Source organism: Cygnus olor, chromosome 18, assembly GCF_009769625.2.
Source record: "Cygnus olor isolate bCygOlo1 chromosome 18, bCygOlo1.pri.v2, whole genome shotgun sequence".
NCBI lineage: Eukaryota > Metazoa > Chordata > Aves > Anseriformes > Anatidae > Cygnus > Cygnus olor.
Window position 1 is genome coordinate 10,620,122 of NC_049186.1, and position 17,585 is coordinate 10,637,706.

The window sequence follows — 17,585 nt, forward strand, 5'->3', positions numbered from 1 at the left end:
ACCCTGCCAGCAAAATGTGCATCACGTAAACAGTTGTATTGCTGAAACTTGCTTTAAGAGAGCAGTAACTACCCTGGTGGTCTCGCATCTCTCCAGCATGACAGCTGCATCTGGTTAATTTTGTCACAAAAATTAAAATGAAATAGAAATGTAACCAGAAGGTGAAGTCTGTGGAAGGGTGAAACAAGGCCCTGCCATCAAAATGGCACAGGTAAACAACTATGCTTAATTTTACTAAAACAGTTCTTTCCACATCCCTTTTTCATAAGCAGATACTGTTCTCGCTACCCATGAGGGTGAAAGCGTTCTCAGGGCTGTGGTACGAAGCAGCACAGAGCTCCCGTCCATCCAGGTGAGCTGAGGAAGACAACCCTGTCTAATGCTGTTGATTCCAAAAATTATTTGTAAAACAGTTTGGGCTCTTCTTCTCCAATCAGTCTTTCAACTGAGCTGATCAGATGCAGGACTCCTTGCTCAGTTATTATTTTATAAAGTGCTTCATAACTGAAATGATTTAAGCTGTTCCTGGGGGCTGGGTGGGATGCCTGAGTGTCCGAGCATGCCAGGCTTCAGAGGGATGGGAATTTAAATAGCTTAGTTCTAAACTCCCTGAAAATAAAATAAAGTCACAAATGCTCTGAGTGGAAATTACCCTCTGCCACCACGGCATCAGCAGAAATGCCAAGCTTATCTATTTATAATGTTATCTGTGTCTAAATACCCATAAATAGCTATGTAAAACACTGCAGTTGTATATGTGTGTGTGTATGCCTTTTCCAGCCACTGAAATGTTAAATCAATTTTATAACAAGTTGCTTTTCCAGCCACTGAGTGGCTGTAAATGTTAAATGTTTTTACAGGCGATTTTTTCCCCAGCTGCTAAGCAGCTTTAAATGTTATCAAAAAAAGTTGCTTTTCCAGCTGTTCAACCACTCTGAGCATTTTTAATGGATTTTTTTTTTAACTTGCTAAAACCTATTTATATTTTACTCACAAAGCAAGTGCAAAATTGTCCTGGCTCTGTCTAGGTCTTGTTTTTATTGTATTTTTTTCTTTTTTGAAACCGTGAATAAAAATTCTTTCTCTGTCTGAGGAATTTTTTTTCTTTTTGAGAAGAGAAGGGGCTCTGGTTTAATGAGTCCAAGATGAACATTATGAGTTCATCTTAGCATTTAGATACCTCAAAAGCACCGTCCTTGTGGTATGTTCAATGGAAACACTGTTCTTGTGGTATGTTCAATGGAAATACTGTACTTGTGGTATTTTCGATGGAAAAAATATTATTGTGGCTTTTCCAATTCAGGAAATGCTGGTCGGTCTTTAAACCAGGGGAAAAAGAGGGAGTGGAGGGTGAGAGAGCTAAATTGAGGTGGCAGAGAAATGGAAGAATTATTTTATTGTAATGAGGTGGGGAGAGATATACGAAGAGTTTAGGGCAGGAAAATGGAAAATTCTTGTGGCCCTTGAGGATTCATAACATTGGGAGAAGGAAAAAGATCTGGGATAGAGTTAAGGAAAGGTGTAGGGTGAAGTTAGGAAGGAAGCAAAGAAGTTGAAGGAAAAATGAAAAACAGAAAGAAACGAGACAACATAGAGTTGGGTTTGAAGAAAGACGAGTAAAGGAGAGAAATCTTTTGCTAAATGCAATGACTAAAAACACATCCCTTTGATGTGAAGCAAGGAGTCCCTTTATCTTTGGGTGCTAGAGCCAAATATTCATGACAGTGGGGATAGAGGAGGGTCACCCCAAACCGCCGGGAAGTGGCCAGGCAACAGGCAAAGTCAGAAAGCAAAGTATTTCTGGGCAAATAGAGGTGGCCGCTGTTCCCTGCACTGGTGACACCCCATCCAGACTGCTGTGTCTGGCTGTTGGCAGCCAAATACATCACTTACAAGTAACCACAAGTAGCCTAGAAATCACATTTCTGGCTCTAAAAGCACTCAGGTTCTTGAAAACTTTAAATAATAATACTAAAATAGCAGGGATTCAAATTAATTCTGATATCACTCAATTCCTTGGGAGAAAGACAAGATTTAGTTTAGACAGGAAACAACCAAGGAGCTCTTTCCAGTCCTGATTGTTGGAATTTTTGTTGATATTCACAGGCGTGAATAGGAGACCAGCTTAGTTCATGTATGCCTGAGGTAGGATTTCTTCTCAACTAATGAGAAGAAATCAGCAGAAAATGTCTAGCAGAAAATACCAAAGACACACGTAATCACAAACAGCGTGTTTTGTCCCTATGTATTAAATATGTATTATATATTTCTGCGTATTTATGTAGCAGTGACATGATCCAAGTTGATCTCCTAACTTCCCAAAACCTGAGGTTTCCATCTGCTCTAACACTAGCTCACAAACTCTGTATCTTCCCAAGTCTTTACAGATGATTCCATTCTCCTGCAGTTTTAACGTGCACTTTAAGTGATATTAGTTTAATTCGAATTTGCAATAAAGTCACTTTGGCCATGTTCACATCTCTTTGTCTCTGCTTTCTAAGAACTTTTGAGTTATCAAGTTCTACTGGCCAAAAACATAGCGGAGAGAAAATTTCAGAATCACACACAGAAGTATTTACAGAAACTGACATTTCGGTTTCTACCAGGAAATATTTGCACCAGATGTGCTTACACATGCATCCACTCAGGACTGGAAACACCACCATGTGATTCATCTGACCAGTCACAGCTAAGCAACTTAGATCAAATTTTGAAGACCCATAATGAGTCCCCAGAGCAAAACAGTTCAAAAATATGGTGTTTATGTAATAAATTTAGACCGCCTGATAAAATCCAAAGACCCAGTAAAGTCAGTCGGCAGATTTCTCATCTCTTCAGGAACTTCAGATCAATACCATCATGAATGGATTTTAAAAAAATTGAATTTGCTTTTAGATAAACCATAAAGAGAAGAGAAGCAAGCAGCAAGTGGATTAATATATGAAACATGACTAATCTTGCTGGGGAATATAATGGTTGTAAATCCTGAAGTTTCTGCCTTGACCCATGTCCTCTGACATTACTATATAGAACAAGTTCACAACTTAGATCATCAGATAGCAAGTTGTCTACACGGACAATGACTTTACTAGCCTGTTACCTAAACACAAGTATATTTAAAACTTAAATTCTCTCCTGAATGTTAGACCATCTCAATTGAGGCACTCAGATTATTTTGCCACAGTAACGTAGCAAATCTGCAATTGTACTCCCAATGCAGTGCTTTGCTCACATCGATGTCAATACTTCTGTTCATCAACAAGTGGCATTTATGGATGTCTTCTCTGTTTTTAACACATCGTGGTTTTTCTTTGTCTTCCTCAGTGCAGATGGCAGGTGGGAGGGACAGAGCTGCTCACACAGGCTGATGAAGAGGTGTAAATAAGCGGTGCATCACGGTGCTGCTGGCTGCTCTTTCTCTCCTGGGCATCACCGCTGGTGGTGAACAAGTCCTTTCAGGACAGATAGCAAGGCTTCGTGCGTAACCTTTCCATTTGGCCTCAGCTGCGTCAAACTGATTTCCATGCTCTTTCTGATGGTCTGAAGACATAACGCATCTTTCCAATTTTATTCACGTTGTCTTCCAGGCCACTCCATGTGGATATGGAAGATGCTGAGCTCCAGGGTACTCTTGGCCCTCTAGACAGGAGAGCAATTCAAATGTATAAATATTTACTTTCCATTTTCCTGGTATTAAATCACTGTATTTCTTGCTGAGATGGGAGGCTGCTGGCAGCTTCTATTTTCTTGCATTGCATAAGCTTCCTTTTCAGCAGGTAACGGTGTCAAAGTCCTTCCAAATGAGTTGAACATGGTAAGTGAATTCATCTTTAGACATAGCCGGCTCACTGATTTTCTCACTCTTTGGGCATGGACTGAATTATGATCGATGAAATCAAAGGAAGTGGCATTGGGAATGTTGGCTTGGCCTTGTCAGCTCACCCCCTTTGCTAGTACGAGATGGTTTAAGATATATTTTTAGTCCTTTGTCCAATCTAATGGCAAACTGCTCCAATAATGGAGCTTCTCCCACATCCTTTGGAAGAATTTTCCACAGTCTAATAAGATTTCAGCACTTGGAAGTTTGTTCTGTTATGCAGCCTAAACTTTCCTTTACTTAACATTATGCTTTCAGTCCTTATACCCCTTTCACCATCCTAAACAATTCATCTTCTTCTCAGTGTTTACAATCCACAAGATTTCCTTCTTCCTTCCAAGAAGAAGTTTCCAATCAGTATTTATAAAATGGAAAAATAAATGACAAACAGAAGGTTCAGTAGAAAAGAACCTCCTGCACTACAGCAGTCAGATGTTTGTGCAACAACTGTGCATATTTCAAAATAGATGTTATTTCTATAGCATGTCAGCATCCAAATATACCACTAAAGGTGCTAGACACATCTTCAGTCCAAACAAGCTTCGGGAATGAGACAGCTGCATACCTTGAACTTCCAAAGTAATGTTTTATTCATTTTTCTAAATAAATAAATAAAGCCAAACAAAACCAGTTTTTTTTTTTCTTATTATTTTGCTATTGTTATTTTTGACTGAGCATGGAATGATTGAGTTTACATGGTCAGGGTTTGTTTGTGAAAGGGAGTTGTGTTATGGTGCTTGGGCATTGTGTCCATATAAACAGTTAACCTCCCAGGATGCAGGATCTTTGTTGTGTCTGATGAAGGCAGACTTTCATTAGGCCTTTTACCACCAGCTCTTGGAACTCTTCCACTTCATGCAAGTAAAAAACCCACAAATATTCCTCTACTTATATCAGTACCAGAAGCTGAAAGCATGGAATGCTTCAGAATGCTTTGAACCCCATAATTGTCTCTTGTAATAATACATTTTTTACATACGAACTCGTGAGTTATCAAGGAGAAAGAACGTAGCAACTTGGTTAAAATAAAGAATTAAATTATGGTCATGGAAAAAAAAAAGCACTTTCCACTGTTCTCAAAAGAAAGTGTCTCTGGGGAACGAATGATTCAGAATGGATCTCTGTCCCTGTCTATAGGACTTTGTATTGTATTTCATGTACCTAGGGATGGACGGTAGGAAGGTCATGATTGGATAGACCTGACATCAAGGTCTTCCATGTTTTGGAAGTATCTTGTACTATAGCACTTTCTGCAAAATAGTTGAATGATGTTATTACATGTGGGTTTAATACACTACATCACGCTGTACAGGAGAACAGGTAAATGATATCCTTATGTGCTATGCCCAACCATGGAGCTGTTCTGCACCTTACCTAAATCACGGTAATTAATGCAGCTCAGGTCCTCAGCTGTGCTCCCTGATGGCCTGCCTCTTCCCAGCCCTGCCTGACCTCAGCTCTGTTCCACGCAGCACCAAAATTCCTTTTTGTCTTGATTTTGCATACTATTTCTGTAGGATCCCGAGATCCAGATTTTTTTTACTCAGCCATACTTTTACGGGAAAATACCCAATGCTATTCAATCTTGTTTGTTTTAATTTTTTGATTGTAGATGTGAACATTGGGCTCAGAATAACTGCTTAGTACTTGACAGAGCCTAAATGAGATGTATCATCATTCCATCAACATGATCTTCCCAAAATATATTGCAGAATTCATCTCGGGAAATCCTTTAATCTTTCTACAAATGTATCTCAGGGAAGAGTTTCACCATGGGAATTTTAATCTTCTCATCACACACTATGACAAAACGTTGCTCTCCTTGGAAAGCTCACAATGAAGAAGTCAGAGAGGACACAGTGCTTGCAAGAAGGAAAAAAAAAAAGACTTATTTTAAAAGCTAGTTCAAGTCATTGCTAGTACCCTCTTATATGTTTGGACTCCAAATCCACAAAATACATAAGAAAATGAAAAACAACAACAAAAAATGAAGCCTAGGAATGCTATGAAAGAATTTACAGATTACCATTTTCTACTAAATTAAAGGCGTATTTACATTTGGAAATATGTACATGGAAACAGAGTCTTTATATTTATCCTAGATTTATTTGATTATGTTTTCTGGGTTAAGACATCAGTGTTTAATTCAAAATGAAAATCTCTGATCCCTTTGGTTATCAAATTAACTGGAGCAGGGAGTGTAATGGGCAGTGTAGGTGGTCAAGAGGATTTGATCTCAAGCTGTCTTTTGGGTGCTGCACAAACACATCTACTTCAAAACTCTGTTTGGAAGAGCTTAGAGCTTCAGACCCCGTGCAGAATAACTCATGGCTTTTGGTACTTTGTGTACACACAACGCCAAGTTATCTCCTGGGGGGCAACAAGGAACTGCCATGACCAAAGCTGCCTAAAGATAAAGCTCTTCCCAAGTCTTGGCTCAGTTCAGGACTTAATTCAAATAAGCTGCAACCAGGGTGAGCAAGAGTTACGTGGATGTGGGAGGGAGCTGAAGGGTAGTAATGAGGGAACACGAGAGAGGTATACCATGACAAGGAGGCTCTTTTCAGCATTTTAATATTTATTTATAATTTTAGGAATTTGATTAAGGAACCTGGGACCTGTTCACGGTTCAATCCCGTTAAACTGGATGAAAACTTTCCTGCCTTTTTTGTTTCATCCTCGACCCACGTGTTGTTCCTCTCTGGTAGAAGAGCGAATTGCCTGACACTTCTCACTGCCGACTAACGCGGAACAAAATCTTTTGTTACCAGGCTGCCTTTGATATCAAGACCTGAGTCAGATACGGGGGAAAAAAGGCCATTTCTGTAACTGTTTTATGTCGAATCTGTCCATTTTGGCTTTGCTGTCTCAGGCGGTAATAAGTCACTGCCACACGTTATCAACCCTAATCCATCTCGGACAGAGCCGCACTGTGGGGCCGCACACAAACACCGAGAGGGAGGAAAGCGTGCCAGGCTTTGTAAGGGGAAGGAGATCAGAAGCCCAGGGAAAACAAAACGCAACAGCCCCCAGATCCAGGGAGAACATAAAAAAGCCCTAGGACATGATTTCACATCCCCCTCAAAATCCCAGGAACCTCCTTTCGCTCGGTGCTTGGCCACGCTAGAGGAGTGTGCCCACACTAAAACCCGTGGGCATCAAAGAAAGCAACTGTCCAGCCGCAGCCGTTCTCTGAGTGAGGATCTTCTCCCTGTGGGAACCTCCAGCACTGGTTCCTGCTAATACATGACTTCAGCGACTATAGATAGTGGAAGTTTTCTGTGCTTTACTGCCTCAACAATGGGCTTGGGAACTCATACAACCTTTCATTTCCGTCCTTTTATTTGTAAATTACTTTCCTTTAAGAATACTGTTATTTAATAGATGGGTTATGATGTCAAACTCTTTAATAAGTGCTGTGCTTTTTCCTCTGCAGTTTTGTTTTTATTCTGAACTAGATTTTTTTTTCCTACACAGATATAATTTTAAGGGAAAAAAAAAGGGCAAACATGACCAGAAAAGACCTTATTTGTTATGGAAAAATTATAACAAAGATTTTCTGTGGTTTTCTTTTCCTTTGCTCTTCCTGTTGTTGGTAATAAAAGAATTTTTATTGTTCTTTGGTGGTAATACTAGCTTTATGTTGAAAATCAGAAAGGATTTTTTCCTTCTTTTTCTCCTCTGTTTCTGGTTTGGTTCTCTGGTTTGTAGCCTGAATGGAAGTAAACCAAGCATTGAAAGAGCTTGCCGCACGCTGTCAGAAATGGCACTTGGGCCGCGCGCTGACTCTGCTCAGCAAAACCTTGGTTCCCGGGCAGTGACTTGGAAGGCACGAGGAGCATCTGTGCATCTGTGCCAAATTCTCATCTGGGTTGTACAGCTGTAAGCCCACAGAAAAATCAGAGTTAGTTTGGAAGATTTAGGCCAGATTCACCACATGCTAAATGGGATACTGAGCACTGATGTGGCTGCAGCAACCTGGCAGATGCCACACGGTATGGGCACTTCGGGTGGCCGAAATTTCTGCACTGACATGTTCTGAAATAGAAATGGTCTTTGTGGAAATTTATTTTAGTGGAATTGGGCTGTATTTTTTTTTTCTTTTTCTTCTCTCTTGGTGGGGTGGTGGCAGTCAACAGACAGCTGGAACATTTGTTTCTGCAAAACTGGAAAATCAGATCTTATTTTTAATACATAAAATACCGGCAGCTGAAACATTATAACTCCAAGACTAATTGAACTGACACATTGACTAAGTAAAACTCTGTGCTAACCACGATAACCTTTGTCTCCCTTCTTCCATATAAGCTGTCCTGCCAATAGTTATTTGAACAGTCAAAGCTTGGACTCTTGCCTCCTTTTCAAACAAACAAACAAATAAATAAATAAATATATATATATATATATTTATATCCTATCCGCCCTTAATTAATAAAACCAAGCTCTGCCACAGCACCCAGATTCCTCTTGCTCACTGCATCCTTGGGAGCTCACAGCATGGACTGAGAGCAGGAAGGAGATGGACCAGAGCACTGGAAAATGCTGTTCCATTTGCCTTCACCCTTTCTTGACAATGCCAAGAAGAAGCACTGATAAATAATGATAAATAATGTCTCTGTTATAACCAGGTCTTCAGCCTTTCAACATGATGGCTCTGGAAAGACTTGGAGAGCCATCCAACAGACTATTAAAGCATACTTAATGATCAGTTTTGAAAGTTAATTCATTTGGAGCCATACTTTTTTGCCAAAAAAAAGGACATTTTTTTTCTGCAAATGATGTTGATTTTTTTCTTTTTTTTCAGACAAGTGGAACAACACAGCAGTCCCAGAAGGTCTCCTGGATGTTATCAACATCTAATTTGCCACTGAAGTCTTCTCGTTCACCCTACAAATGAGCTATGCAAATGTATCCTTTGTGCCAGGAGAAGGGCAGGGCTATATGTGCTGTCTGAGCTCTTCTGAGACAGAGCTGAAGGGCTCAGCGCCTGATGTTTCTCTTCTCCTGTCCCCTTCCCAAGGAGAAACTGACCTTGGAAATCACAGAGGCTTTGCTGACTTTTGCTACCAACAACAGCACTGAAAGTAGTGCAAATAATATTTCCATTGCTCACTATTTTACACTGAGATCATATTTTTCTTGGAGCATGCTTAACCTCTGGGATCTTTTCATGTTCTTTAGCCATTGTGTTTGCTTCTTCCTTGTTTTCTTCCAGGGAAAGCTGAAATGACTTACAATTAAAATCTTTTTTTAACAGCTTTCTCCTGTCGCTCTGGCAAAACAAATTTTGAACAGTTGGAGTGATACAGTGCCATTTACTTCTTTTACAAATGGTTTTCCCCTTCTACCAAGAAATTCTGCTCAATTTGGATCCGATCATTTGCTTGAGTAGAGAGGGTTCGCAACAGGTTTGCAAACAGAGCTGGAGAGATCTGCACCAGCTGAAAAATTTCATTGCTAACTCAAGGGACAATTCTATTTATGCTGGGCCAGATTCTGCCAGCACTGCTTGTTTGTTTGCTTTTTAATTTTGCAGGATCAACTTCTGAGTCATGCTGGCGTGACTGAGAACAGAGTCTGGTCAACTGAGCGAAGGCGCTAATGGCCAGCCAGCCGACGACTGGAGGTGAGCCGGAGCCACAAACTGCTAATGTGATCCATGCAGTAAAACGTGGGAGGATTTGGGACTTAGGAGTCTGGTTTTACCCCTTCTGGAAGCAGAACACAACTGTGACACTCCCATGTGAAGGCAGGAGCGCTCCTCTCTCTTTTCAGCTTGCTGTTGCACGCACGGACCACCTGCATGCTTTGGAGGTTTTCCAGTTCAGAGCTTGGCCTTGTAACGCCCCTTGACTTCCAGCCCCGCTGCAGCACTGGCACCTTTGAAAAGGCAGCTGTAAGGCACCCAGCCCCCAGCAGCACACCTGCCATCACCCCGCTTCCATGGGGTAAGGTGCTTCTTTACATCCCTCAGCAAGCACATTGACTAGGAAGATAGGCACATAAATCCCACTATCTGAAACCTAAACAAGCATATGACAAATTTGGTGTTCTTAAAGGTTAGTTGTTTCTGTTTTGTTTAGTTTTGTTTTTCAAACGAAAGAAAAGCAAGAGGATGGGGTTGGACTTTTATGATGTGCAAAAGAGGTTGTAACCACAGAAAAATCTTCATCCAAAAGCCAAATATTATTCATTTTGGTGGAATGCACTGTTAAAATAGCTCAGCCTTTTAGGAAGAAGTATGCTTATGTAAACCATCTAGTTTACGTTCTTCTGAACAGAGAACCAAAAAAAAAAAAACCTGTGTGTACACGTGGTATCTTCCTCTTACATATGTACATGGAGTTGTACATGTCTACAGGATTACTCACAGTCTTCAATAGACTCCTACAGCACATGTGAGTGACCACAAGAAAGGCAATGCTGTAAGCCACAGCAACTTCCTGATGCCCTTAAAATCAACAAATCCCAGTGCTTTTGCAGGAGCTACTAAACTTTTGCACCTTGCAGGTTCTTCACATTTTTCATGAAATACTAAAAATGGCACAGTAAGAGCTGCGCCATCACCCCCCATCCTCTACCAGACTTTGGAGGCACCTGCCAGGAACGGTGCTCCCATCGGAAAGGATCAAAGTATCCATGCTATGTTTTCAACTCGCAAACATGGTTTCTTTGACTAACTCCTAACTGGCTCAAGTTCCACCCCAAAATCCAACACATCTGACACTGAAGAGCCTAATATTGTGGGTGTTTATATCGAGATTTTCTGCTTCCTGGGCTCTTTAAAGGGATTATAGCTAGCCTTGCATACATTCACCTCAATAACAAATTTATTTTGCATTGTTTCCACCTGCTTTTTTGTTTTTTGCCTTTCCTCTATTCCCTATATTTCTTCAGTACCATCACGCAGTTGACATTGCTTTACACACACCCAAGAACACAAATGCAGATGCTGCTGTAAAGCAGCTCCTGATCCCCTGTGGACATTATGGTGCAGTTTAATTCCCTCCTGCAGACTATTTCCCCTTCCCAGCCTCAGGATCTTCCAAAGTCAATGCACAACCCCTGCTCTTCAATGTCAGCTTGAAGCTGGGTGACGCTTTACTGGGAACTCATCGCAATTTTCCATAATGCTCTTTAATAACTGCCTTGGCTGTAATGGGGAGAAGTGTAAGGAAACCAGTAAGAGGGTAATTGCATTCAGATGATCTTAGTTCTTAACACTGTTGGCATTCATTGGAAACGCCAGTAAAACGGCTCAGTCTCGGAACACAGCATCTTGCTGGAAACAGCCCTGCCTTCGTTGTGTTTGCCTGTGCCTACTGACACCCACGATGATGCTGCACTCAGGGTAAAGGAGATGTGGGGTTAGGGTTAGGGACCAGCCAGGAGGGGTGTGACAGGACACCGAGCCTCACCACAGTCCCTAGAAAGATTGTGGGGCAACTTCTCCTGAAACAGCAAATTACACCTGAAAAACCTGATTGCTTTCTGCTATGAAATGATTAGCTCTGTGGAAAAGGGTGGGAGAGGATATAAGGTATAATACGATACTCCTTCTTGTTATATGGAAACGGGCAATGCTGTTGAAAACCCATTTTCCTTAATGCAATCTTTATGGGAAATATATAAACTTAAAATTGTATTTCTTTCACAGCTTGAATCCTGAAAAATACTTCAGATATCTGGGCATGATATTTCAAGGGGGAATATTTCTTGTCTTTCTTTCACCAAACCTTCCCTCCGTTCTCTCCGTTCTAGATTAAGACCCATTTTCAGGACAGTTCCTCTGCAAAGGCTTAATACATGCATATATCCCAGGTGCAGATTATTAATGTAAAGATTATGAGATTTCCTGGTTAAGGATATTCTCAAGAATGACTTTGGTGCTGCTCTATCCAACAGCCAGGCAGCTCGGAAGCTGCACTTTGAAAAGTCAGCAAGAGTAACATGCAGATTAAACGTTCATGCTTCTAGTTTTCACCCTTTGATTTTAGTCCCATGTAGCTGCAGGGAGAGGGAAAAAAAGGCTGAAAATCTGATGATTTAATTGAATGTTTAATTTGAGAGAGTTCAAAAATATTTAAAATAGAGGACAAACAAGGCATAGTGATTTCTCCATGCTTCACGTCGGTAATTTGCATACTACAGCTTCTCTTCTCCCAGCATTTTCTGTTCCCATCAATTAGATTATTTTTTTTAATCCTGTTTAATTTTTGCTGGGAGTAGATGAAACACTGTGGCTGCTTTTCTTGGCCTAAGGAGAAGTTATATGTGTGTAGTAAAACTACTCCCTGCTATTATCACCCTAGGAGTTATACACATAAAACCAGTTTTTATCCATGAAAGAAAAGAGAATCGGAAATGCTTATAAGTTATAATAATTGGTGAAAAAGATTAAATTCAATAGGTGATTTTCTCTGCTGTTGCAAGTAGTAGAGCCTTTCCACCTCAGAGAACTATGCTGTTTTAATACCACTTAAGGATTTCACTCACAGTAAAAAGGAAAAAGCAAAAAACACTCAATTTTTCCCTTGAAAAAAAAAAAAAAAGAAAAAGATAAGTCCTTCCTGACTCTGGAACTCACTAGGTTTTGAAGGAGAAAGCGTGTGAAGAACATATTTGCTCAAAGGTCTAGGGCTTGAAAAATGACGAAAAGGCAAAAGAGAAAAGAATGGAAATAATCCAACATGGGGACAGAGAAATTTGGTTACCTTTATGATTATACTCATGAACAAACTACCCTGAAGCATACCAAGAGATACACAGAGTTTTCAAGGAATTTTTCAAGACAAAAAAAAACAAACACAAAAACCTGGTTAAACTGACAATATGTGAGGTGCTACATTTAAGGTGATTTAAGGTGATCAAAACTGATTGGAAGAGTGTTTTTCACTGAGTCCCAGGAAGACTTGTGGTTGAAGGAGATGCCCAATATTTCGGTGCAGTCAGTATGAAGGGGCCATTCACTTGGGCAAAGTAGTGACACTAAGCCAGAATGCCTTCTGACCTAGAGGTGTCTGCACCACAGGCGTTCAGGTAGTCGAAATGTGGCTCTTTTCCAGTGTGCTGTGGGATCTATACAACATCTGATCAATTACTGAGATTTCAGGACTGTGTGATCACGAACCTAGCTTCTTCATTTGAAATCACTGCTAGGACCGGACCAAAATCCTCTCGATGTCCCATTTCTGCACTGTTTTCTACGCAGGCGACCCTTCACAAGGGATCAGCTGTGTTTCACATCTTGGCTTGAGCAGCACCCTCTCGTCCAGTAGACAGTGGGACGTTAGCAGTTTGATGACGGGGGAAAAAGGGCTTTGATAAACACAAAACCCCATCATTATCTCATTTTGGTGCACTCTACATTTTTTCCTAAACAAATTCCATGGAAAACCTATGTAGGAAACCATAACTTGTTACAAATCAGAACCCACAGATTCTTTTTCCCTACTTTTCTTAATATGTGAATGCAAGGATAAAATTACTTCATTGAGAAATACATGGCATGAGAAAAAACAGAGGGATAAAAGAAAAAAAAACAACAAATGTACCAATGTCTAAACCATGTTTTTTTGGGGTGGGGGGGAAAAGAATCTCATCTTGAAGCTCTCCTGTGCCATGGTGCCTAGCAAAGGCACTTGAAACAGATGTACTGAAACCACTGCTCATACCAGTGCACTTATCATTACTTTCCACTCTTCTATATGGTCCAGGTAATTACATTTCTTCAAAGTGAAAATATGCATACACAAGTGACTTGGAAAAAATACCCGTATGATAAGCAAAGGAATCATTGAGCTGATCTTTAAAAACCCCAACCAAAACACTTGAACTTCAAATGAAATCAGTATTATTCATAACAAGTTCTACTCAGGAGCTAGAAATGCCTGAAGACCTACATAAAAGCTTTAAATTTCCCGTAATGCTGATGTCAGTATATTTTATAGTGTTACCTGAGAGTGACTCAAGCTTACTCATGTATCACTAAGGTGGTGATGTATCGCTGTTGCTGATGTGCACCGATTCCCTTCTCTGATGAACTGTTCACCTCCAGTATTAGTCAAGCATAATGGCATGGTGTTTGATACTGTGGAAATATGCACAAATTACAACCCATCAACCACGATGCTGGCCATATTTCTGTGGAGGGTAACAAATATAGGTCTCTCTTCTTAAGAAAATCAATGCTTTGTCATTTTTTGGTTTGCTATTGCACAGGATGTCTATCTAGTTGGAAACTGCTCTATGAGAATCATTAGAAGATGCCAATTTTCCATGTTATAATTTCCTGATAGAAATTTCCCTGAAGTATTTCTGAAGTTCATGTTGACAACCATGGGTAGCAAAAAAAAGATATCTAGTCCAAAACTAGCCAGTTACTGGGCCATCTCTTGGCATCCAAAAATGCCACTTTCAGGCTCTTGCTGTGGTCTACCCAATTCCCATCAAGGAATTGGGGTTTCTAGGTAGAACTGGGGTTGTGCTTCTTCTGGAGCTCTCCCATGGTGGGTACTTGCTCTGTGGCTTGATCCTTACTTTTTACATCTCATCAACAGGGATTAAACAAGTATCAGTGAGTTCCCCCTGTTGCAGAAGTACAGAAATGGGATGCTCAGCCTGTTCATTTGGCATCTCGTGGTCCTTTCCATCCTACTGACTCCTGTGGCCTTCTACCAGGTAAAAGCTGCATAAAAAGCAGTCCCATGGAAGTCACAGCGACTGGTCATCTTTACCAGCAGGTAAGCAAGAAAAGCACTTGCAAACACAGGGAAGCAAGAAGGCCATTTTGAAGCTATTAAGAAAGATTACCCCTGCTATCAAACAATAGTGTGGTTTATCAAAGCATTTATTGATCACCACTTACTGGCTGCCCAGCTCCTACCATTTCTTTATGGAGCATGCTTCTTGCCATTCCTTCTCGGGTCAGTACTACTCAAACCACTGCTGTTGACATTTGTTGAGCCTCTACCAAGGTATCCTCAAGGCGACAAGAGTAGTAATAAGCTTCTTTGTGGCTCCTGTCTTCACCTCCCTGATTTAAAACATTCCTACTGTACTTCAGATGTTATTCAGCCCTACCACAAAATGGCAAAGCTTTGGAAATGAAAGTGCATAGTGGCTGCACGCAGAAAGTCAATAGCAAACGGTGCACCTGGATATACAGCTTAGTTTCCTGTGGGCCCACTAATACATGGCATTGTAAGTTGCAAATGACTTCCTCTCCTCACTTTTTATATACATTCTTGATATGATGTCAGAAATAAAACAGCTTTAACCGATTTAATTCTTTGTTGTGGCTAAGGAGTCCCTTCAGGAATGGCAACGAGCAACATCCCACTCCCTAGTGCAAAGTAAATCCCTGTCTGTAAGCAGGATCCTGTAAATTCTGCACACAACTTCCTCACCGAAGCTCATGCCACCATTTGTAAAAATCAGGGCTGATATGCTTGATTTAAAAGCTCAGGTGTTCAACAACCAGAACAGCTCCAGACTTCTTCCCCAATGCCGTTCCCCATGGATCCCAACTGATTTGCCACGCAGAGGACAAAGACTGAACAGGGATTTCCTTGGTTGTAGTCAGACACTGGAATCACGTGGCGTTATTTCTGTTCTAATCATGAATCCTTTTGGCAAGCATTCTCCTTAAACTCTGCCATGTTCATGTAACAGGAAGGCAAACTGAAACATGTTTCATTTAATATTTAATATCCACTTTAAAAAGACTTCTCTGTAGAACTGGTTTGTCTAAGCTCTTTTTGGTGAGCAATCAGGTTTTCTAATTTTTTTTTCTTGTTGATGTAAAAACAAGTGTCTGTCTCTCTGAAAAACTGAGAATTTTTACTGGAGACTTTTTGGGCAAAAAGCAGAAATTTTTTGGCCCAAACCCCAAAACTTTAAGCTTAAAATGGCAAACCTCTCATTTTCAGCCAAACAATGAAAATGTTGGTTTTGGCTGGACATTTTTGGCTCTTCAACAGAAGTGATCTTTTTCTCGGTCAAAAATTTTCCATGAGGTGAGGAATAAACATTACGGGTAAAAGCCTAGCGCAATTGGAAGGAAGGAGCAAAGGGAGATAAGGAACAAAAACGGTTTATCACAACCTTCGTGAAGCCACAGACACCAAGGTCTGTTACCAGCGACTGTATCAATCCAGTAAAGAAACCCTGCAACCTATAGCCTGGTATATTTATAGCATGATTCATGGTCACTGAATGTTCTACAAACAAGTTTATTGAACTGTGTTCCTCTCAGTTGTTTCCTTTTTTAGAGAATTATCACCAGGAAAAGCACTTGCAGACTACTTCTACCTGGACGGAGAGTTCAGAGCTGTCCCGACGATCCCAGCTGCTGCTCAGGCACTAAGCAATAAGCAGTCCTGTGCACTTGTGAGCAACCTGATTAATCCAGGGAAATCAGGAGTCCTGTGCAGGCAGCTGGTGGTAGAAGAGATGCTGTTAGCCCTTTCCCTTCAGCTGCACACAGCCTTCGTCTTGCAGCACAACCTGCACCCACCTCCTTTGCAGCAGACAGCAATCACTGCAAAAGGGGAAAGATGGGAAAGGGGATGGGTGGGAGGATCTGGACCCTCCAGGTTAGCAGAAGCAGAAATAAAGAGATGTTCTGCAGCGAGCTTGCGAGCTTGCAGTGATGCTCTCACTGATCAGGCACGCCTCATCTCTCTTAAATATTTGTTCTGCCCAATACTTGGCTCTAAAGAGCATGTCTCAGCACAGCACAGCAGGAGTGCTAGGCTGCTCCAAAGAGTCATCTGAGCAGCGTCAAGGGAAGAGCGTGCCTCTGAGTTACTGGGACATGTCCTGGTGCTTCCTTTTCTCTTTCCACCTCTCCAGGAAATACTCGGTCACGGAAAGCACCGCTGTCCGCATCTCGCCCAGATCTGGCTACTAGGAAGGATGAAGGTGGATTAAACACAGCGTAAACTGACAGGAACCTTTTCACCCTCTAGTTTTTGGGCAGAATCCACGATCAGAAGCAATTTTTAAATCACTGGCTGTTTTAATGTTTCCCAACCCGTTCATAAAGCGGCTTTTGGGTTGTGACGCAAACCAGCGGTTTAAAGCCATAGATCTTTCTAGTTAATCTAGCAGATTAAGCACCTCACAGCCACTGGGAAGTGCTCCTTGGAAATGCAGTATTATGGCCTGGATAAATCTGGTTTTATAATCCTGCTTAGTCAACACTGATCTGGATAAGCGGAGACCCATCCTTTGAGAACGGAGCTCCAAAAGCACGATTTGGGCAAAGGGAGGGGAAGAGCAGCACATACTTCCACTGGGGCCAGAAAGGTGGCTCGGGATGCGAAATCCCAGTAGGCAGCCACGGTAATCCCCAGCTGCCCTTTGCAATGACGCTTCCTGCAGTCACCTTACCCCCAAATCCTGTCGGGTCGTGCTGGGGGCAGAAGGGGGATGGAAGCTGGCTGGGGGCAAATCTCACCCATGGGGATGGCACGGGGCTGGAAGATGCGTGAACGCCCAAGGGCAGCCAAGGTATTGGCTTCTGAGGGTGCAAATAAATGATACATATCTGCCCTCCTCACCTTGAGGAAAGAGCCAAGAGCAGGAGGAAACTCGCACACAAACCTGGGGATTACCAGGAAGCCCCATTTACTTACTGGCATTGAAACGTGTGTACATTTATTTCTACCAGAGATTACTTGTGGGAACTCAGCTACTAAACCAA